Here is a 23,318-nt window from a genome sequence, read left to right as displayed (position 1 = left end):
AAAGTCCATGTAGACAACATCCACAGACTTTCCTTCATCTCTCTTCTTGGTAACCTCCTTGAAAAACTCTACAGGATTCATTAAACACAAACTACCATATACAAAGCCATGCTGACTGTCTTTAATCAGCCCATGGGTGTCTAAATATCTATATAACCGATCTCTCAGAACTCCTTCCAATAATGTACCTATTACTGACATCAGGCTCACTGGCCAATAATTATCTGGCTTATTTTTGGAGTTTTTTTAAAACAACAAGACAACATGAGCTACCCTCCAATCCTCTGTCTCCTCACTCGTGACTAAGGACATTTTAAATATATCTGCAAGGGCCCCTGCAATTTCTACTCTAGTCCCTCTCAAGTTCCGAGGGAATATCATATCTCGCCCGGGTGATTTATCTACCTTTATTCGCGTTAAGTCAGCAAGAACTTTCTCCTCCTTAATCTCCATCTGTTCCTTGACCCTTTTGTTTATTTCCCTTCTTTCCTTATACACTATGCCAGTTTCCTGAGTAAATACTGATGCAAAAAAAAACTGTTACCCCCATTACGAGGGGCTCCATACATAGTTGACCACTCTGATCCTCCAGGGACCAATTTTGTCCTTTACTATCCTTTTATTCTTAACATACTTGTAGAAACCCTTCAGGTTTACCTTCACATTATCAGCCAAACCAACCTCGTGTTTTCTTTTTGCTTTCCTGAATTCCTTGAGTATTTTCTTACATTTTCTGTACTCTTTAACTACCTCATTACCTCCTTGTTGCTGATACATCTCCCTCTTCTTCTTAACCAGATTGCCAATATCCCTTGAAAACCAGGGTTCCCTATCCCTGTTAACTTTGCCTTTAATCCTAACAGGAACATGCAAATTTTGCACTCTCAAAACTTTGCCTTTGAAGGCCAGCCACTTACTTAACACATCGTTGCCAGAAAACAACATATCCCAATCCATTCTTCCTAGATCTCATTTCCACAAAATTTGCCTTCCTCTAATTTAGAATCCCAACGTGAGGACCAGACTTATCCTCTTCCATAATGATATTATGGTCACTGGAACCAAAATTTTCACCTACACATACATCTGTCACCTGACCTGTCTTGTTCCCTACTTGGAGATCAACTACTGCATCCTTTTTCGTTGGTACCCTGTGCCTCTATACAGTACAACTCCGATTATCCGAAATCCTTAGTTATCCAAAAAAATTTTTAAATTTGGATAAAGAAGGATATCTATTTCTTGTCATTCTTCTAATCTTCAGTGAAAATAAGACCTGTAAATCCCAGCTTTCATCAGATGACAGCCTTGCCATCCCAAAGATTAGTCTGGTTAATCTTTGATAAATTATCTCTAATGACAAATATATCCTTCTGAGGCTAAATCAAAATTGCATGTACCATTCCAGGAGCTGTCTCTGTACAATTATACATCATAAAGCAATATGCAAAGGTAAAACCCCAATCCCCTAAAACTATGGATGTTGAAATAATCTTATCTTCTGAAAAATATAATGCTATAAAGTCAGATTCATACAGTGCAATAAATAGGCCCTTTGGCTCAATTTGTCCACGTCGACCAAAATATCCCACCCACTCAAGTTCCACCTGCCTGCATTTGGTCCATATCCCTCTAAACATATCCTATTTACGTATCCATCCAAATGTTTCTTAAAAATTGCAACAGTGCCTGCCTTAACCACCTTCTCTGGCAGCTTGATCACCATTCACCACCCTCTGTACAAAAATAATGATCTGTCTTTGAATTTGTTCTGTATTTTGTGTGCTCAATGTACTTAATTTGAAAACATTCAGATGCATTTATCCCATTAAATGAATTTATAGTTCCTTGATGGCAACTAAGATCTTAAAAAGACTCTTGCAACTTCGAGAACATTCTGACTGGTGGCATCACTGCCTGGTGTGGAGGTGCCAATATACAGAACAGAAGAAGATTACAGAGAGTTGTGAACTTGGCCAACACTATCAGAGGCATCAGGTCTTCACCCCATCGAGGACATCTACAAGAGGTGGTGTCTTAACTATGCTCAAGGACCCTCACCACCAGACCATGCCCTCTTCATGCTGCATCAGGAAGGAGATTCAGGAACCTGAAGATGAACACCCAACGACACAGAAACAGCTTCTTCTCCTCTGCCATCAGATTTCTGGATGGACAACGACTCTCAGACACTCTCCCACTTTCTCTTTTTTTGCACTAATTTATTCAGTTTTAAAATGTAATTCATAGCTTTAATATTTAGATCTGTAATTAATATTTGTACCTGTACTGCTTCCACAAAACAACAAATTTTGTGGCATATTCATAACAATAAATTCTGATTCTGACAATACTATTGCAATATTCAGCCCTCAAATCCCACTTTTCCAAGAATTTTTAGCACATCTCACCTGGCTCATTTTTAGATTTTGCAATTCCACTTTTTTTTTTCTTGGATGCAGCTTTTCAGACCATTCCCACAGTAGGGAATGTTGACCATTAATCAACAAGGGTAGTTTGGTTAGTGTAGCGGTTAGTGCAACGCTGTTACAGCAACAGTGACTCAGGTTCAAATCTGGCATTGTAAGGAGTTTGTACGTTCTCCCCATGTCTGCGTGGATTTCCACCCGGTACTCTGGTTTCTTCCCACCATTCAAAGAAAACCAAACTGTGGCTGTAGGTCAATTAGGTGTAATTGGGCGGCATGGGTTTTTGGGACCAAAGGGCCTATAACTGGCCTGTATGTCTAAATTTAAAATTTAACAGTAACTAAACATGCAGCAGGCTCAGCTTTGAATAGATGACTTTCATTCCTGATCTTTGGATAATTATACAGGATGCCCTCATGTGTTTTTCCTCAATACCAGGTGGCATTGCTACATTATATAGCGGGAATCAGATTTATTAAACTCTAATTGGATAAATGAACAACGTTAAGGGTTTAGCTGTCTCTCAGAGATTGCATCTGTTGTTCTGTACTGCACGGTGGCCTGGACTGACAAGTTTCCAACCTTCTGTGATAATTTCCCAAGTCTCCTTGGTGTCCTTTACTCTCTCTGATGGTCTTCAGTGGACTGGTCAATTTGAGCCAGGTGGGCTAAGTATTTTTTTGGCATAATGAGTGGGCCAAAAAAATTTACATTTGAACTTCGTAAATATCAAAAAAATCTGTCAGTTAAACATAGAATGAAATAAAACCCACAGATGGTTGCATTTTAATTGATCTGTTTGACAAAAGAATTGGAGAGGGTTTTCACTTCCTTTGAACACCCTCTGGTGAATGTAGTCAAGATAGGCAGCCCAAACTATTTTGTGATATCCTAATTCTATCCAGGGTTGTATCCACTTAGAATTCCTGTCAACTCATCATACAGCGTTAATAATAGCTGCATACAGTCAACTGGAGTATGGCAGTTAATTGAAACCTCGGTTTTTTTCTTGAGAAAATTTCGCCCATTTGTTTGATCTTCTGTGAAGTTCAACATAGGCCTTTACCTCACAGTCAAGCTAAACTTTTTAGACCATCGACCCCTTCATGGAATCCTTGATCCCTCATGACCCCCAGCCATGTACAAAAAAATGAATAAATAAATAGGCATGCAGTTTCCATATGCATTATGCCTTCCCAAGATCGTGTTATATGGCAAGCTCTCCACTGGCCACCGAGACAGGGGTGCACCAAAGAAGAGGTACAAGGACTGCTTAAAGAAATCTCTTGGTGCCTGCCACATTGACCACCGCCAGTGGGCTGATATCGCCTCAAACCGTGCATCTTGACGCCTCACAGTTCGGCGGGCAGCAACCTCCTTTGAAGAAGACCGCAGAGCCCACCTCACTGACAAAAGACAAAGGAGGAAAAACCCAACACCCAACCCCAACCCACCAATTTTCCCTTGCAACCGCTGCAACCATGCCTGCCTGTCCCGCATCGGACTTGTCAGCCACAAACGAGCCTGCAGCTGACGTGGACTTTACCCCTCCATAAATCTTCGTCCGCGAAGCCAAGCCAAAGAAGAAGAAGAAGAAGAGTGAGGGAAACTGCATGCCAAATCCGGATTTGGTTGGAGATTGATGAGTTTTAGTAGTAAGCCACCATGCTCTTCCAGGTTCAGTCTGTTACTTTTTTGTTATAACCACATTTGCAAGGCTAAAACCATCTTCAACCATGTACAGTCTTGGGAATGCAAGTAAAAATGGCTCAACCCCTGCACTAAACTGGGGTGTTTAGTAGCAGTACTTACATTGCTCCAATAGTCACTTTTGAACAATGATTTCACTTCTAGATCCACACACATATCAACAAGTTAATCTTCTAAGTGAGATTCAATGACTGCATTTTTCATTTCCAAATCAAACGGTGTAACAATCCAGTCAGGTATGTGGATTTTCTCCAGGTCCTCGAAACATACTTTAAAGTCTTCCCTTAATTTTTCAAGGTGCTTCATGTATTTCTCCAGATCACAGTCTGAAATGTTTTCATCTTTTTCCAATTGCCATAAGTTTGAAAAATACTTGAAATCTCTATGTGCCAATGAAGATTTAAATAGATCTATTTTGAACTGGAAACCTATTAGGATTGTTCGGGCTTGAATAATTGTAACATCTTTAACTTGCAGATGTTTCTGTACTTCATTATATTTTGAATATAGTTCTGTCAAATAGAACAGATGGTTCTTAGACTTTTTCAACTCATCACATAGTGATGGGTCCACATTGGTAAGAAACTCCACAATTGAGTCATACAAGTCAATAAGTCTTGCAAGCTATCACCTCTTGACACCCATCTTAACTAAGTGTGCAAAAGTAATTGATTTAAAGTTTCATCATTTTTATCACAAAGCATTGCAAGCAGTCACAAATTGAGAAGACATGCTTTAATTTTATTGACTGACCTGATGCACACTTTTAAGGCATCATGGAGTTCACCACTGAGTTTCATGGCTACAAGATAGTGTCTGTGTAATTACGTACATTGGGAAATTTGGCCTTGAGTAAGGCCGCATATCATTTGTAATGACCAACCATCGGTAGCCACTGCAGTATAATTCCTGAGGGGAACATTGTGTATTTTCAAATAATCCTCCAAATATAAAAAAAAGTCTCACATTTCACCTCACCTTTAAGGTTCTTGGGAAACAAAAACTCTTCAACAACACCATGAGAATATTTGGCCATGAGAATATTTGAACTGCCGAAAGTTGCTTCATCAATTTGGATGGAAAACTTGCAATGTTGAAGTTCAGATGTCAAGGTTTTCTCCACATCATCGGCCATCTCATCAATGCTTCATTGCACTGTATCTGCCCTTAATGGCATGCATTTTAGAGCAGGTTGAGAGTCTTCCTTCAGAACATTTTCAATCACATCTTTAATTGCAGGTATTACAATCTCCTCACCAATGGTATACGATTTTCCTTTCTTTCCTATATTAAGGGAGATTCTGAATGATGCCTTCAGTCCTCCATTATCAGCACTGGGAGGAGCTTTAAAAAATGTCCTTAAATTTGGTCAATTTCTGATTTTTTCTTTCAGCGCTTAAAAATCAAGATTTTGTTTTTCTCATCAGAGTGAATCCTTTTGAGGTGATCTTTCATCTTTGCAGGTTTCAAGGGATCATTACTGAAAGTCTTCACATAATAGCACATAGGCATTGTTTCATTAGTAAACAAAGGTACAAATCCAAATTGCAAATACTCTTGTGAATTTTGTCGGCACTTATTCTTAGCATTAGCAGCTGCCATTGTGCTTAGATGAAATATGGCAAATACACATGTGGTGCACTGTTAGCCAGAGTCAGACACACACAAAGATAAAGACTGTACAACAGGCCTTAATCCACAAAGACTTCCACAGAGCCAGGCTGGCTGTGGCTGCAGCAACTCTGAGTGAGGCCTTGGGAGATCGGCGCAGGCTTATATCCCAGAGGGTGATTGACATTCGACCAGGTGGGGCTTGATCCATTCAGGTCAACTGATTGACAGCCAGCCAGGTGTTGTCCTGTCCCCTTAGACTCCTGCAGGTACAGAGGTTGCCCCCTGCAGTAGGCCGGTGGCGTACCACCACAACACATCTATCAGATCACTGACACCACTCCGATAGCTATGGTATTGAGTATGCACTAGCTGTCTCCAGACTAGTTGGCCCCATTGGACAGGAAATGGCACAGCTGGGATACTCAGCCGAGCATTGCCACCACCCAGATTTTCATTACCTACTTGAAAATAAAGCTAAAGCTAAAATGTAGTTAATACATTTATCAATATTTTTAAAAGATCATATGAGTAAAGAAATTCTGTCAATTCATCCATGTGCAAACAGGTATTAAAATAGTCCATTATCTTGTGATTCCAACCAATAATAAATTATTATAACTATTATTATGTTTCAGTAAACAGAATATAAAATAAATAGACAATAAAAACTAATTATATATAAATCAGAAATGTGTATCAGCAAGCTGTATTTTATGTATTTTTTTCTAATACAAATGTCAGCTCTCGACCCTAAAAGTTCAAATGACACCTCCCCACCGGCATTTATCAACTCTCTTTTGATCCACAGGCATTTATAGACTCCTTGGATAGCCCCATCACCCCCAGGGGTCGATATTGACCACTTTGGAGACCCCTGAGCTAAACCATCCTTACTGTTGACACCACCTTCAGCAACATTACGTTGTCTTTATATGGCAGCTTTAATGCAGGAAAACTGTCCAGGATGCTTCAAGTTGATAGAAAGTTGAAGTTCTCAGATCAGGCAATCTAAACTTGATTGTCCAGCTTTAAAATGGACACAGCTATATAGAGGTTTTGAACATAAACATTCAAAAGTCATGGAGCAAAATTTAATAGCTGCTCTTAAAAAATGTATGTGAGATCCTTTGTTTCATGGAGTTAGCATTGTACAACATAGAAATGGGCTTTTGACCCATCATGTCCATGCATTCACATTTTCTACCTTTCTACACAAAACCCATTTGCCAATATTTCGGGGAAATGCCCTTTCAAGTATTTAAATGCCTTTTATACATGATTTTTCCTGGTTTCACTAGCTCCACTGGCACCACGTTCCAGGAGTCAACCACTCTTCCCCAAAATACCTTTCCCTCAAAAAAAAACCACTTTCTCCTAAAACACATGCGCTCTTGTTTTTTGATACAACTAACACTGGAAAAATTTCTGATGATCAATACTAATCTTATCTTTTTCTGTATCTTTATCAAGTTATCCCTCAGCCTCCTTCACTTCAGGGAATACACGCTACCCATTAGTAAAGTCCTCCAATCCAGGCAACATCTTGATGAATCTCTCCAGTGCTATCACAGCATTCCACATGATACTCAAAATGCAGTCCAACTAATATCTTATAAAGTGGCCCAAGTTTCACATTCTCTGCCTGACTTATGAAGGCAAACATGCTGCATGCTCTCTTTGCCACATCTAGTTATGCTCATCAACATTCCTAAGAACTCAACTGTTGACTTCCCAAAATGTATACTCTTGCTCTTATCAGGATTAAATTCCATTTGTCAATACTCTGCCAAATTTTCTACCCGAGCTGGAGCTTGATGTAGCCTGAAAGAACCTTCTTCATTATCCATACCATTACCAACAGATCTCAATGACAGAAGTGACGTATGAAAGCAAGGAAGTTAACAATGGTCAAACCTCAACATGAATATTCTGTTCTGATTTGGGGACTACAATTTAAGTAAAAAGTCAAATCCTTAGTAATGGTGCAAACAAGATTTTCTAGCATAATTCTTCAGTTAACATGGATTGTGCAGAGAAGCTTGGGTAATTGACGTCAGAGAAAGGATGATTAAAAAGAGGTTTGAAAGATGTTCAAAATTATTATCTGCTTCCAGTAGGAGAACCATCAATGACTATAGGATACAAGATATATTGATTAACACAAAAATCAGAGGCAATCATAAAAAGGATTCACACTGAATTGTGATTTGAACTGTGTTGCTACAAAGGTTGGTGAAGCCAATTCAGTATAAATATTTAATAGGGAATTAGACGATTGATTTAAGGAATAATTTTATGGGACTGCAAAGAAAGTGCAAAGGAATGAGCTTAATTGGACAACTCTATGAAGCCATGTGAAACAAACAGCACCCTGCTGTGGTATCATTCCATAATTTATTTGCATATTGTATCAACACACAGGGCCTTAAATTAATGTGTCAAAATTGAAGGTGGCTAAAGTAAATATGGAAATAAATGAGGGGAATGTAAAGGCCCTGCTCAATTAGCAGGATTTCAGAGCATAGAACAGTACATTTGCCCCTTTGTTCCATGAGATCTATAACAAACACAATGCCTTCTACCTGCACATAATCCACATCCCTCAACTCTCTGTATATTTATGCGTCTATTTAACAGCCTCCTAAATGCTGCTATCGTATCTGCTACCACCATTGCTATTGACAGCCTGTTCCCGGCACCTATCACTCTGCAGTGCAAGTCTCCTTAAAATTTGAAAACTGATTTCAATTAATTTATGTTTCTTCATACCCACAGCCGATTTGATAGAAAGGCTGGATGTCCTGTGGAAGGCACTCTTTAAGAGATACTTCCTGGGGAAAAAGAGGAAACAGAGATAATGTATCATAAGGAGGGTATGGTATAAGATGGAAGGTCAAAGGTACAGCCCTAGTAATGGACGTAATATGATTTCAAGGAATCAGCCCAATTTAATATCCTGTTAAAATTTTAGACAATCAACTGCAGAATTTAATTAAGTATCTAAATATCTGGCTTGCCTCAGAATAGCAGTTTTCTGACTGGTCTTGTTTAACACCAGAAGTGTGTTCAACATGTTTCAGATTTTAAAACTTTTAATTAAATGTTTTCTCATTGAGAGTAGTTAACATTCGTCTCCTTTTATCAAGAATTGGCCAGTTTCTGAGTTTGAAACTGTTTTTTTAACCTCAGGTGCACCCTGACAAAGAAAGGAATAGCTTGACACACAGACAAATAATTTTCCTCTTGTCTAAATACCTGACTGAACATTGAATAACCTGATACAATCTCAGGAGTCAAATGTTTTTTTTTCTGTTTGTGCACATAGCAGACATATCAGCTTTTGTAGAAAGTAACACACAAACAAAAATGCTACTGTGTTGGATATTGTTGCTGTTAAATTAAATTTTGTATAAACTTTTCTATTTTAGTGTGATTCCTCTTTGGGGAAATGATTCAATCTTATGTTCTTTTGATTGATGCAATTCACCATGGCAAAACATAATTAGAATGGCTGGGTTTGATCATGTCAGAATGTTGTAATGAAACCTTTTACTGCAAGATTTATTTGATTGGCAGTTTCAGCCCATTTCTTAATGGTAAAATTTTTCAGCCCAATACTTCTTAATATTTTCCCCCAGATGGATAACCAAACAAAATCCAGTCCTACTGCTTGGTGTGAAGATTAGTAACATTCACATTGTCCCGAAGTTGGCTTTAAGGCACATGAAACTAAAGGGAGCTTTATTCTATGCTCACCGGCCAAAGTGAAATTTTTCCTGGAACTGCTTGATATATTATAAGGTGGGCTGTAGACCAACGTGACTAACTTCACCTTGTAAGCTGCTATGAAAGTTAGGGACACCAGAGAAGTCATAAATCATGCAAGGAGATTATATAAACAGTTTACTCCACTGTCAGAAACTGATATGATTGCTTCCATTCATTTTTAACACTCTGGTCTGTTACTGACAGGAACACTGGAAAAGAAGATGGTCACTAGAAAGCTATGCTTCAAGATACACCCTTCAACTTTTTACTTCATGGAAATGCTTCAAAAAAGTGCCCAGAAGACTATTTATTTTCTTTTTTGCTCTCATTTATGGATTCTAACAATTATTTTCTCCTGCAAGGATGTGTGCTCAGCCCTCTATATTCCTTCTAGCCATATGACTGTGATGTGGAGTACTGTTCCAACACCATCCATCAGTTTGCAGATGATAGCAGCATTATAGGATGAATCTGGGACATATTATAGGAAGGAAATGGAGAATCTGGTAGCAAGGTTTCACAACAAGCAATCTGACAACTTGTCATCAATTTCAGCCACACCACCTGTATCAATGCCACTGAAATGTAGATGGTGGAGATCTTTATAATTTTAGGAATAAATATTTCCAGTAGCCCGTCCTGGTCCAATCAAGTTGACGTTACAGCCAAGAAAGTACGTCAACACTGCTCCTACCTAAGGAAATTTTGTACGTCCAAGTGTCCCTTACCAATTTTTACAAATGCACCATAAAAAGTATTTGGATTAAATACACCACAACTTGCTTCGAAAACTGTTTCTTGAAGGCCATAATAAACTGCAGAGAGTTGAGAATGCAGCTCAAGCCATCCTACAAACCAAGCTGGCCTCAATTAACTATCTTCACCTTCCACTGCATCATGAAAACAACCAACATGAAAGTTTTTTCTCCCTCCCTTCAGGCAGAAGATAAAAAAAGTTTGAAAACATGCAACTCCACATTCAGGGACAGCCTCTTTCTTTCTGTTATTTGGCTCTTGAATGGACCTTCCATTAATACACGATGATGCCTTACGCTGTTTAACTGCACGTTTCTCTCTAACACAATATCTGCATTTTTATCTTATGTAACTCTATATCTCACACTTCAGTTATATTGTAATATTATTTTTATTCTTGCACTACTTGTTGTAGTTAGTTGACTTGCCTGGATAGCACACAAAAAACTTTTCAATGCATCTTAAAACAAATGACATGTGAGCACTGGCGCAATTCTCAGGGCTTTGTGCTCAGCCCATTCATGTCCAACAGTGTCATCAAGTTTGCAGATGAAACAACAGTAGTTGGCCACTTCAGCGACAATAATGAGTTGCACTACAGAGAAGAGATGGAAAATCTCATTAAATGGTGCGATAGGAACAACCTGAGTCTCAATGTGGACAAGAGGAAGGAGATGATCCCTCGACTGCACATCAACAGATGTGGAGAGAATGGAGCACCAAGTTCCTTGGAGTTCACTTAACTGGTGACCTATCGTGGACACTCAACATCTGCTCACTTGTCATGAATGTGCAACAGCGACTGCAATTCCTAAGACGACTGAAGGAGGCAAGGCTACCGGCCACCATTATGTCAACCTTCTATAGAGCACTGTCGGGAGCATCCTGGCTTGTTGCATCACGGTGTGGTACTGTTGCTGCAGAGAAATGGTTTGGAGGTCAATCCACAGGAGCATAAGAGTGGCAGAGAAGGGAATTGAAGTCTCCCTCCCCCCCCCCCCCCCCATTGACGTGAGTTACTATCTAAAGAGGATGCGCAAAATCATTGAGGACCCCTTCCACCCTGCGCACAGCATCTTTCAGTAACTCCCATTGGGGAAGAGATACAGGAGTATCAGAGCCAGCACCACCAGGCTGCAGAACAGCTTTTTCCCACAGGCAGCAAGAATGCTGACGACCAAAGGAACTGCTAATCATTTGAGACTCTCATTTCTACAGAACAATATTAATTTATGAATTTTTATAGCTAACATACTTGTCCTGCATATGTATTATTTGTCTGCATGTGTGTTATGTCTGGTTGAATGTCTGCATGTTTTGCACCAAGGACTGGAGAACACGGTTTTGTTAGGTTGTACTTGTACAATTAGATGACAATAAATTTGACTTGATTTGAACTGAAACAATACAATTCAAAAATAATGAAGTTTTTGGTTCTGGTGGAAAATATACAGGCATGGAATACTGCAGTGAGAAAATGCAATTATACCAATCAAGATTGCCTCAGACCTATTCCACATCAACATAGGTGATACTATCCAATGTAGGAAGCCTAAGATGTCGCCAACATTGAAGGAGAGCAAAAATTGGAGGATTATTTCAATCCATAATCATTTGAAATCACTGTGATTTACACATTTCACATAAGGAATGAAAGAACAGATTAAAGGGGCAATGAATAAAGTATTGTAATAAAGATTTGCTCAATGGATCCCCGAATAATTCATTGGTACGTTGTTAAACAATGCACTGAGATCATTTTGTTTGATGCTTATAAGAGCATAGTTTGTTTCAAGATGAATTCCAGTGAAGGGCTGAAGGTACTAGTTAAAAGAAAGTATAGTATGTTACTATGGCTAACAGTTAGCAAGCCAATAATAGCAGTTAATTAAGCAGAGTAACTGATGAAGATTGGCTAAGGGAACTAAAGGTCAATTTACCTCATGCACAATTTCAAAATCATGCAAGATGATGTTGCTGCACAAACTCAAGGGAGGAAAACCATGATTCACTCTTTATCTAAAGGATGATGATTTTCTTCCCACATTTATTGATATGTCTGAGAGCATACTCCTCTCAAATCAACCCATGAACGGACTGTCAAAGGTTGAAGTAATGTCAATAAATGTCCAAAGAAGGATATTCCACTCTTTTTTAATGGAAGATTCATATTTCATAGTCAAGGATGACTAAAATTGGGATATCAAATTTTGATCTCATAGAACCATAGAACATTACAGCACAGCAAAAGGCCCCTTCGGCCCTTCTAGGCAATGCCAAACCATTTTTTTGGCCTAGTCCCACTGATCTGATCCCAGTCCATATACCTGTCCAAATCCTTCTGTTCTACCACACTCTTCAGTGCCCTACCATTCACCATGTATGTTCTTTCTTAGTTTGTCCTTCCAAAATGCAACATCTCACATTGGCCTTCATTAAATTCCATCTGCTGTTTTTCAGCCCATTTTTCCAGCTGGTCCAGACCCCTCTGCAAGATTTAAAAACCTTCTTCGCTGTCCACAACAACTCCACAATGCCCAATCCCGAGACATCTGAGAAAAATAACCTTTGGAGAATATACCAGCAATGTAAATATGAGGACAGTGGTCAGAAGATTCATATATTGTCCTGATACTTCTAGAGCAGTTGTTAATGCATTGCAGACTTGTATCACAGTTGAGCTTATTGAAGACCACTTGGAAGAGAGAGTGGAGGAATAGCAGAAAAATAGAAGTGTCCACATTGTCCAAATGATTCCATTAAAAGATGTACTGGAATGTCCAGAGAGAGTGGAGGAAGAGCAGAAAAATAGAAGTGTCCACATTGTCCAAATGATTCCATTAAAAGATGTACTGGAATGTCCAATAATAAAGTTGTTCCATGGGTGGAAAAAGACACGTCACTGAGGATAACCTACAACTTAGCATTGCCTTGCAGCCATCAAGTCCCGAGCACAATAGGAGCAGGAACATCAGGTTCCTCAATCAACCCTGCCCTGCCGTTCAATACAATCATGGTGGATCTTTTCTCAGCCAGTTCCCAATAGCCCTCAATTCTCCAATATTTCAAAAATTAATCTACCTTCATCTTAAATACTTCTAAAGATCTATCTGTCATAGAGTCACATAGCACAGAATCAGTCCATCCCATCCATGCTCGACCATGTTAATGTCACTTTCAGCACATGGTCTGCATCTTTCTATGCCTTAGAGATTCAGAATCTCACCTACATAATTTTTTAAGTAAAACAGACACCGTTGTTGAAATAAAAACTCAATGCTGGAGAAACTTAGCAGATTAAACAGTATCCTTTATATAGCAAAAATAAAAATACATAACCAACATTTCAGGCTAGAGCCCTTCATCAAGGTATGGAAAAATATAGGCAGGCATCTGAACAAAAAAGAAGGGAAGGAAGCGTGATTGCAAAGTCAGGAGGTAATAGATGGAGAAGGAAGGGACAGCACAGCAGCAAGGGGAGGAGGGATGGCTTGGTGAATAGAGAGGGAAGGGGTGGAGAGCTGACAGGGAAAAGAGAAGGGAGGGGGAAAGGAGAGCAGGTTAGCAGAAACCAGAAAAGTTTATGTAATGCCATTCGTCTGGAGAGTGCCCAGACAGAAAATCAGGCATAATTCCTCCAATTTATGGGTGGTCTTGGTGGGACAGTACATGAGGCCATGGAAAAACATACGAGTATGAGAGTGTGACACAGAACTGAAATGGTTGAACACTGGAACGTCTCTGTCACTGGTGTAGACAGACCAAAGGTGCTCACCAAAGAGTCTGCGCCCAGTCTCCTCGATTTAGAGAAAGCACCTCCTCCCTCACCACAGTCCAGGGCTACAAACAGACCTTTCAAGTAAAGCAACACTTTACTTGTGTATCTGCAGGATTGTTTTAATGCATCCAATGCTCCCTTTGTGGCCTTATCTACAATGTGAAGTGAGAGTACATATGCAGTTATTTTGACATGAACTCTTCCTTCAATTGGGCTATACAGTTACTTCAGCTGTACAGAAGGCCATCTCCTCCAGGATTTTGTTACCTCACACCCAGACCTTTTGTCATTTAATCTCCCCTGCATTCTATCTATCACAATCCTTATTTTTTGTTCTCTCCTCCTTTACTTTCTTTCTCTATATTTTAAACTTTTATTTCTAACTATTCCCAATCCTTTTGAAGCTATTGACCTGAAACATTAACTGTTTCCCTCCTCATAGATGCTGCTTGACATGCTGAATACTTCCAGCATTTTATTGAAGGTGATAAAACCAGTTCAAATGAGCAGACAAGAAGATAACAGATAGAGTATAAAATGGAAAAAAATGTTTGATGTGTTTTTGTTTTGCTGGGATGTTGGTTGTACAAATGAGTCATAAAGTAACAGCAGGTGCAACAAATGAAAGTTGTATGCAGTTGTATGCATTCGTTCAGACTACTGGCCTGAGTCAAGATTATGTCAGACACGTACATGCATCAATTTGGTACTCTCAGGATACTCATGACACCAGAACCAACCTGAATCTCTTACTCCCAAGTGTTTTTCCATTTCATTTTTCTGAATCTCACTTGACAAAGTCAACATCTCTGATCAGATTAACAATAACTAATGTACAGAAATGTCACTGCAGAACTTACAGGCACTTTTACTTGGAGATATAGTGGTGTTTGTAGCAGGGTTGTTAGTGGAAATTCTACCTTTGCGATTGTTACTATAAACTAGTCTCTGCAGTTAATTAACATCAGCTGTGATGGATTAGAGCTCAATCCTTCCAGAAAGAGTTAGGTCATAAATTTCACCACAATTTTTCATGGTTTTCATGTTACATCAATGCATAATCTGTTCAATAAGTGCAGTTTAGATATGAGAAAATAAAATTGAATTATGAAGGATATAAAATGACACAAAGCAAATAGGCTGCCACTATTCATAGCAAAGTTCTAAACATTTAATGTTATAATTTTAAGCATTTGGTGTCTGACATTTTTTTAACAATAGTGAAGAACTAAATTTACATTTTACTAACCAAAAATTTTACTTGTTGCAATGATAATGATGAGCCTGATGACAGAGCAATGCGACTGGGGCAAGATAACAATGCCATCAAATAATAGAATTCTCATGCCTGGGACTGGTATTAAGCCATCAATATAAATGCTGCTTAAACACCACTTACATTGTCTATTCTTGACTAAATTATAAGTCACTTTTGCAGGTTTGCTTGTCTATGAGAAAGTGCAGCTGAAGTAGGGGGTTTAATGTTTTCCATCCACAATGTCGGCAAATGTTTAGTTGTAAATCTGCCAAAGTCTAGTGTCCATAAAACTGTTATTTATTAATCTATTCAACATGATCCGATAATACACAGCACACTGGATTTGTAAGCACCGTCTCATTTTAACAAAATACTTACAATTATCATCTGGTAAAATCAACTTGAAAAGCACAGCAATAAATATTCCATGAATTAAATATGTGCATTCCACATTTTAATTGCACCCTATTCAAATTTCCTTCCTATTGCTTCAAATCATACTGGCATTTGCAGGGTTGTGCTTCCTAAGGTACCAACCATCTTGTTACATATCCCACTGGTGTTCTTTATTTATGAATTTCAGCAATGAGTTTTGGCAGACAACTTCACTATCATGTTCCACACATAATACCCACACTTGAACGTTTTTCAACTGAAGGTCTGGGAATTAATCAAGTGCAGTAATTCTCCCCTTGCAATCCAAGGGACACCATGGTCAATGGAAAGCATCCTCCCTTAATTCGTCACCTTATTCTAGAATGGATTACCTTTGGATCTAAATTGGATGCAAGATGATAAACATTTCCAAAACTGTAAGATTCGATTTCAACAAAAATTAATTCACAAAGGAAAAACATGGGTGGGGTCAGGGAGAGAGAATGGGGTTGTTCTGTATATCTGATTCTCTGGTGTTCAAAGGATCCTGGGCATGGAAGTGATAACAAGCAGTAAACAAAGCATTCCTGGATTCATTTCCAGGATCTTGGCCCAGGACATCCATTGCCTTAAAACGGCATGGGTTTCTCCTACAGGTCTACATGAAGTTTGTGATGGTTGTTTCATCATTACTTAAAGGAGACCTGGTTGAATTGAATCAAGGCCATCGAGCTGAGCACTGCAAGCCATCTGCAGGGAGGTTCTGAACTTCTGTGTTTGAACTGCTTTGAGAAATGAAATATCTTGGCCTTTTGAATAAGATCAACCTTAGTTTGATCAACTGGATCTCTGACAACCTTCACCAACAAAAAGGATGAGAAACAGGAAGGCAGGGAAGAGTGTTTGAGAGAAAGTGACTATATGGTAAAAGTTGACCTACTGACACATGCTGATTCGGGAACCCATCTAGTTCCTCTTTCTAGTATAAAGCCCATCAGCACAAGGATGCCCAAGGCACCGACTTCCTCCAGAGGACAAGGCATCCACAGCATTTTCAGGGTGTCAGTGAAGGATATGACCAAGAGAACCCCTTCACGAGAGACCTCTTTATCAAGATATCAGGATATCTTCAAATCTTTTTTTTTTGAAGACTTTATTTAAAATTTTATAACATGAATACAAAAGAGAATTACATTTAAAGAAAAATTTAAAAAAAAATTAAAATGGTATGATTACAATATTACATCAGAAAACTACACAAAATAACCCCACCCATTAATTGTAACACAATATTAGTAATCTAACTTAAAATTAGTCCAGCCCTCCCCCCCAAAATAAAGAGTGAAGAGTTAATAAAATTAACAATATATATGGAAAAAAAATACCCACTTACAAAAAAAGAGATAAAACTTAACCTAAAAAAAATTCTAACAACAAAAATTTTTTTTATCAATACTAAAATATCATGCTTAAACATATATTTAAATCAAACTTAAATGCATATAATTAGCAAACGGAGTCCACTTTAACTTATAAAAAGACATCCTATCCTGAATTGAAAAAAATATCCTTTCCATAGTCAAACAAAATTTCATCTCCAAATACCACTTATCTAAAGTTAATATATTTTTATCTTTCCAAGTAAGTGCTATACATTTCTTAGCCACGACTAAAGCTAAATAGATAAAGGAAATCTGATAATCCTCTAAACCTAAATCAATTAATGATTGCATGTTCCCTAATAAAAATATATCGGGATCTAATACAAGATGGACATTATATAAATTGTTAAAAATAGATTGAATACCTTTCCAAAACTGTTGCAATCGATCACAAAGCCAAACAGTATGCAAAAAAGTATTGGCCGTCTGATCACATCGAAAACAAGAATCCAACTTACTAAGACCAAATTTTTTTAATTTCTCCGGTGTTAAATATAGCTGATGAATAAAATTATAATTAATCATCGCTAGTCTAGCGTTAATTAATTTCCGAATACTATTCTGACAAATTTCCATCCAAGCTTCTTCAGCTATTTTATGTCCTAAATCTTTTTCCCATTTCAACTTATCTTTATCCTAGTCTTTTTTACTATCAATTTCTTGTAAAATACAATACAAATCAGATATATATCCCTTTTTTGGTATTGAAAGTACATATTCTTCAAAACTAGATTCAGGTAATAAAATCATATGTCGACCACATAACTGTTTTACAAAAGATCTTAATTGATAATATACAAATATAGAATTTCCACTAATACCATATTTCCTTTGTAATTCGTCAAAGGAACAAAAACAACCCTCAGAAAAACAATCAGATACATTTTTTATTCCCTTCTTTTCCCATTGTTTCAAAGTGGCATTGGAAACTGTAAAAGGAACAAGTTGATTATTATATAATGGCAATCTTCCAGAATATATATTTTTAAGTCCCAATTTTTTAAGTTTACTTGTCCATAAATTCAATAAATGTTTCAATATTGGCACATCGTAAGTTCGTAGTAAATTTTTATTCCATCGAAACAAAAACTCATGAGGAAATTTTTCTAAAATAACTGCCATTTCTATCTTTACCCAACTAGGTGGGTCGTCCATATTCATTAATGCACTAAGAAATTTAAATTGAGCTGCTTCATAATAATGCTGAAAATTCGGTAATCTTAAACCTCCAAATTGAAAATCCCACATCAATTTTCTCATTGCTACTCTCAGAAATTTTCCCTTCCATAAGAATTCTCTAATCGCTTTATATAAGTCCTTAAAAAAACTTTTTTTTTAAAAAATAAGGAATTGATTGAAACAGATATTGTAGGAAAAATATTCATTTTTATGGTATTAATCCTCCCTAGTAAACCCAAAGGTAGACCCCTCCATCTAATCAAATCTAATTTAATCTTTTTTTATTAAAGGAAGATAATTAATTGAGTATAATTCTTGAAATTTCATATTAACATTAATTCCTAAATATTTACTTTGTGTAGTCCACTTCAAATTTGTAATAATTTTATACACTGAATAATCATCTTTACAAATTAAGTATCCGGATCCACCAAATATAATAAAACATCATCAGCAAATAAATTAATCTTGTATTCCTCATTCAGAACTCTCATACCTTTAACATTTTCATCTTGAAGTATTAATTGTGCTAAAGGTTCATTAACTATAGCAAATAAAGCAGGTGACAACGGACATCCTTGTCTAGTAGATCTTGTCAAACTAAAAGATTCTGAAATTTGGCCATTAACAGCAATTCTAGCCTTCGGGCTATTATATAAAGCCTTTATCAATCCAATAAATGAAGAGCCAAAACTAAATTTCTCAAGTACTTTGAACAGAAACTTCCATTCCACTCTATCAAAAGCCTTTTCTGCATCCAATGAAACCACTATTGGATAATTCAACTGAAATTTAGATTTATTTATCAAAGTTATTAACCATAAAATATTATCTGATGCATACCTATTTTTTATAAATCCCGTTTGATCACCATGTATAATTTTAGGCAGATATTGAGCTAATCTATTAGCCATAATTTTAGCTACAATTTTATAATCTACATTTAACAACGATATTGGTCTATAAGAAGAAACCTGTAAAGGGTCTTTATCTTTTTTTGGTATAACCGTAATTATTGCGTTAGAAAAAGACTCAGGTAATTGAAAAATATTATAAGTTTGTTGTAATACATCCTTATAAATAGAAGATACATCAGCATAAAAAACTTTATAAAACTCTATAGAAAACCCATCTTCACCAGGTGCCTTTCTATTCGGCATATCTCTTATTGCCATTTCTATTTCATCGTCTGTAAAAGGTTTATCTAACTCTCGTCTATCTTCTTGATTCAATTGTGGCAAGTTAATATTTTTCAAGAAAGAATCTATTGCGTCTCCAGTTACATCTTTACATTCTGAAGTATACAATTATTTATAGAAATTACAAAATTCCTCATTAATCTCCTTTTGATTAAAAGTAATACCTGATTTCTTTCTAATCGCTGGTACAATCCTAGATAATTGTTCCTTTTTTAATTGCCATGACAAAACTTTATGAGCTTTCTCACCCCATTCATAAAACTTATGCTTAGTTCGATTCATTAAACATTCAAACCGATATGTTTGTAATTCATTATATTTAAATTTTAAATTAGTTAACTGATTCTTTTGCGTTTCAGTAGCATGTTTTTGAAATTCTTTTTCAGTAGCAGTTATCTTTTTCTCTAAGTCTTCAATCTCTTTAATTCTCTCCTTCTTTACTTTAGAGGGATAACTGATAATTTGGCCTCACAAAAAAGCTTTCATTGCATCCCATAAAACAAAATGACTAGAAACAAAATTACAGTTAATACCAATAAAAATTTCAATTTGCTGTTTTAAAAAACTAATAAATTCTAGTTTTTGCAATAACATAGTATTAAATCTCCATCTTGAAGCTTTCTGAACATCTTGTAAACTCAAATATTCTAATAATAGTAATGAATGATCCGAAACCAATCTAGCCTTATATTCCACAGATGTAACCCTATCCTGCAAATGTGCTGATATTAAAAAATAATCAATTCTAGAAAAATAATTATGTCGCGAGGAATAAAAAGAAAAATCTTTCTCTATAGGATTAACTCTTCGCCAAATATCAATTAAATTCAAATCTGCCATCATATTAATCACTTGGATTGCCATCTTAGACTTCTTAATTACTCTTGGGTATTTATCCAATAAAGGCTCCAATACCACATTCAAATCTCCCCCAATCATCACATTAGAGTGCGATTGTCCAAGTAATAAAGACATATCTGCAACAAAAACTGTATCTTCAACATTAGGAGCATAAACATCAAGCAAAGTCCATGCCTCATTAAAGATTGTACAATTTAATTTTAATAATCTTCCACCATTTTTCTCTTCGTTCTGTAACTGGAATGGTAGATTCTTATGTACCAAAATTGCCACACCTTTTGCCTTAGAATTAAACGAAGAATAAAAAACTTGCCCAACCCATTCACGTTTGAGTTTCAAATGTTCCTTATCTATTAAATGAGTTTCCTGTAAAAAACGATATCTTCAAATCTGAGGTGAAGGACAACTACTACGTCCAGGACCTCCCGGTTAATCTTAAAGAATCAAAACAGCTTGATATGACAGACAACTTCTCCACCCATGGGGCTTCTCTACCCCATGGCATTTTTCCTATAATCTATGACCCATCCTTTGCTTGATCTGGACTGGCAGAATGTGTGCAAGAAAGACTGAACTATACTATAATATTCTAAGTTCTATGGGCCTGAAAAATTAGAAGGCCTGAGCTCTAATCCATAGGGCCCTATGCTGCAGAGTTGGACAGTGCAAGGAAGATGACAAAGTGCTTCTCAGTCCAGTTCACACCAGCTGTATAAAATGACATGACACATATTGATGGCCAGCAAAAATACAGATTAGAAATCCATATTTGTTCAGCAATCAAAATTTTCATTCTTGCTGTTTCATTCTGAATTACCTCACATGGATCAGTTTAGGATATATGACTCCAATTTAACAAATGAAACTCCACTCTAAATGTTGAGCCTTCTTTTATTTTGACCTCTTGTATAGATTAGGTGGTATGGTCAGATTACAGTGCCACTGACCCAGGTTCAAATCCAGCATTGACTGTAAGGAGTTTTTACATTCTCCCCGTGTAGACATGGGTTTGCTTTGGGCTCTCCAATTTCCTCTCATGTTCCAAAGATGTACGGGGTTAGTAGGTGTATTCGTGTAGTCCGTTAATTGGTCATATAGTTGTAAATGGGCAGTGCAGGCTTGTGGGCCAAAGGGCCTGTTCCCATGCTGCCTTCCTAAATTAAAAATAATTAGATTATACCCATCCTGTTCTGATGGCCTGACAGATGCACAGGAGTCACATTAGCCATAATTATGCCTTCATCCCGTCAAAGGCAATGAGCTCCAATTTCACCAGCCTTCCTTTGTTCTCATTGTTTTCCAGAAGTTAAACTTCCTCAGCATTTAGATGGACAAAAGCTGAGCAAAATGCACAAGATTGCCTGTCCAGAGACCCGCACAAACTTTACATGAGTTTTCTAACCTGTACTCACCTTAAAGTGGGGAAAGGTAACAGCCTCCAGATATATAGAAAATATTGGTTTTTTTCCCCTCGGCAAAAAATTCCAATCTAAGATACATATAAATATACAAATTCTGAAGAAGAGTAGGCCTCATAGCCCCTCAATCCCACACTGCCATTCAGTAATATCAAGGTTGATCGAATGCTATTTCGACTCTTTGCATCTGTCTTCCGACATCGACTTTTCACCCTCTTCCTTATCAAGAGTCTCTCCATATATTTCTAAAAAAATATTCAAAGCCATCAATGTCTTTTGAAGAAAGCTCATGATCCTCAGGAAAAGAACTTTGTCTCTACTCCTTCTTAAGTAGGCAACTCCTTACTTTTAAACTATGATCATAGGCTTTTGATACTCCTACAAGAATAAACTCCCACAAGAATAAACATCTCCTAACCTATCTCTCAAGGTTCCCTAGAATCAGGGTCTAATATATTTGAATTGATTCTTCTTGAACTTCAAGATTACAGCAGGTACAAGCCTACCCTGTCCAACCTTCCCCATTAAACAACCCAGCTAAACCATGTAAGGGAAACTACTTTTATTAAAACATTTGTTTCTCTTTCTTAAACATGACTAACAGTAATCCAGAGTGATCTCGACAATGACGTACAACTGAAGAATAATCTCACTACATTTGCATACATTCCGCTAGCAAAAAAATTTTGTTTGCTTTCCTAGTTACTTCTAATATTTGCAATATTATCCTCTTGGAAATCACATACTTAGGACATCCAGATCTCTCTGCATCTTAGAGTTCTGCAGTCTCTCACAATTTAACTTAGGTGCTTCCTTTTTACATTTCCTGCTGAAATGGACAATTTCATATTTCCTCACATTAATCCAATTGCCAAATTTAATCCTTTTATTGGCTCTCTTCTTAACAAGTTTCATCTTTAAGTCATCAGTAAATGCAGCGCAATCATTATACAAATAATTAAATATTGAGACCCCCCCCAAACCACTGAACATTACATCTTGCAAACCAGAAAAAAAATCCCTTTCTGTCTACTTGTTTCCTATTAGCCAGGCAATCATCTATCCACACCATTATGCTAATATCTACACCAAAAGCTTTTATTTCTACAAGGAATTCATTAAGGTGCCGAACTGATGGACATCAATGTGTTCCCTTTATCCACAACACGTTATTTCCAAAGAACTCTAATAAATTAGTCAAACATGACTTCCCCTTCATAAAAACAAGTCGACTTTACCTGATTACTTTGAATTTTTCTTGTGCCTTATTATGACATCTTTCTTTCGCTTGGCTTCGCAGACGAAGATTTATGGAGGGGTAATGTCCATGTCAGCTGCAGGCTTGTTTGTGGCTGACAAGTCCGATGTGGGACAGGCAGACACGGTTACAGCGGTTGCAAGGGAAAATTGGTTGGTTGGGGTTGGGTGTTGGGTTTTTCCTCCTTTGTCTTTTGTCAGTGAGGTGGGCTCTGCGGTCTTCTTCAAAGGAGGTTACTGCCCGGTGAACTGTGAGGCGCCAAGATGCACAGTT

General features: G+C 37.3%; 1 protein-coding gene across 8 annotated transcripts in view; it reads right to left on the bottom strand.

Annotated features, from left to right (window-relative positions):
• Window positions 1–23,318, bottom strand: part of LOC138751556 (retinoic acid receptor beta) — a 942,630-nt gene that overhangs the window by 515,205 nt on the left and 404,107 nt on the right. The window lies entirely within an intron of this gene.

This window comes from Narcine bancroftii, chromosome 1 (genome assembly GCF_036971445.1).
Source record: "Narcine bancroftii isolate sNarBan1 chromosome 1, sNarBan1.hap1, whole genome shotgun sequence".
NCBI lineage: Eukaryota > Metazoa > Chordata > Chondrichthyes > Torpediniformes > Narcinidae > Narcine > Narcine bancroftii.
This window is presented reverse-complemented; position numbering and strand designations above follow the sequence as displayed.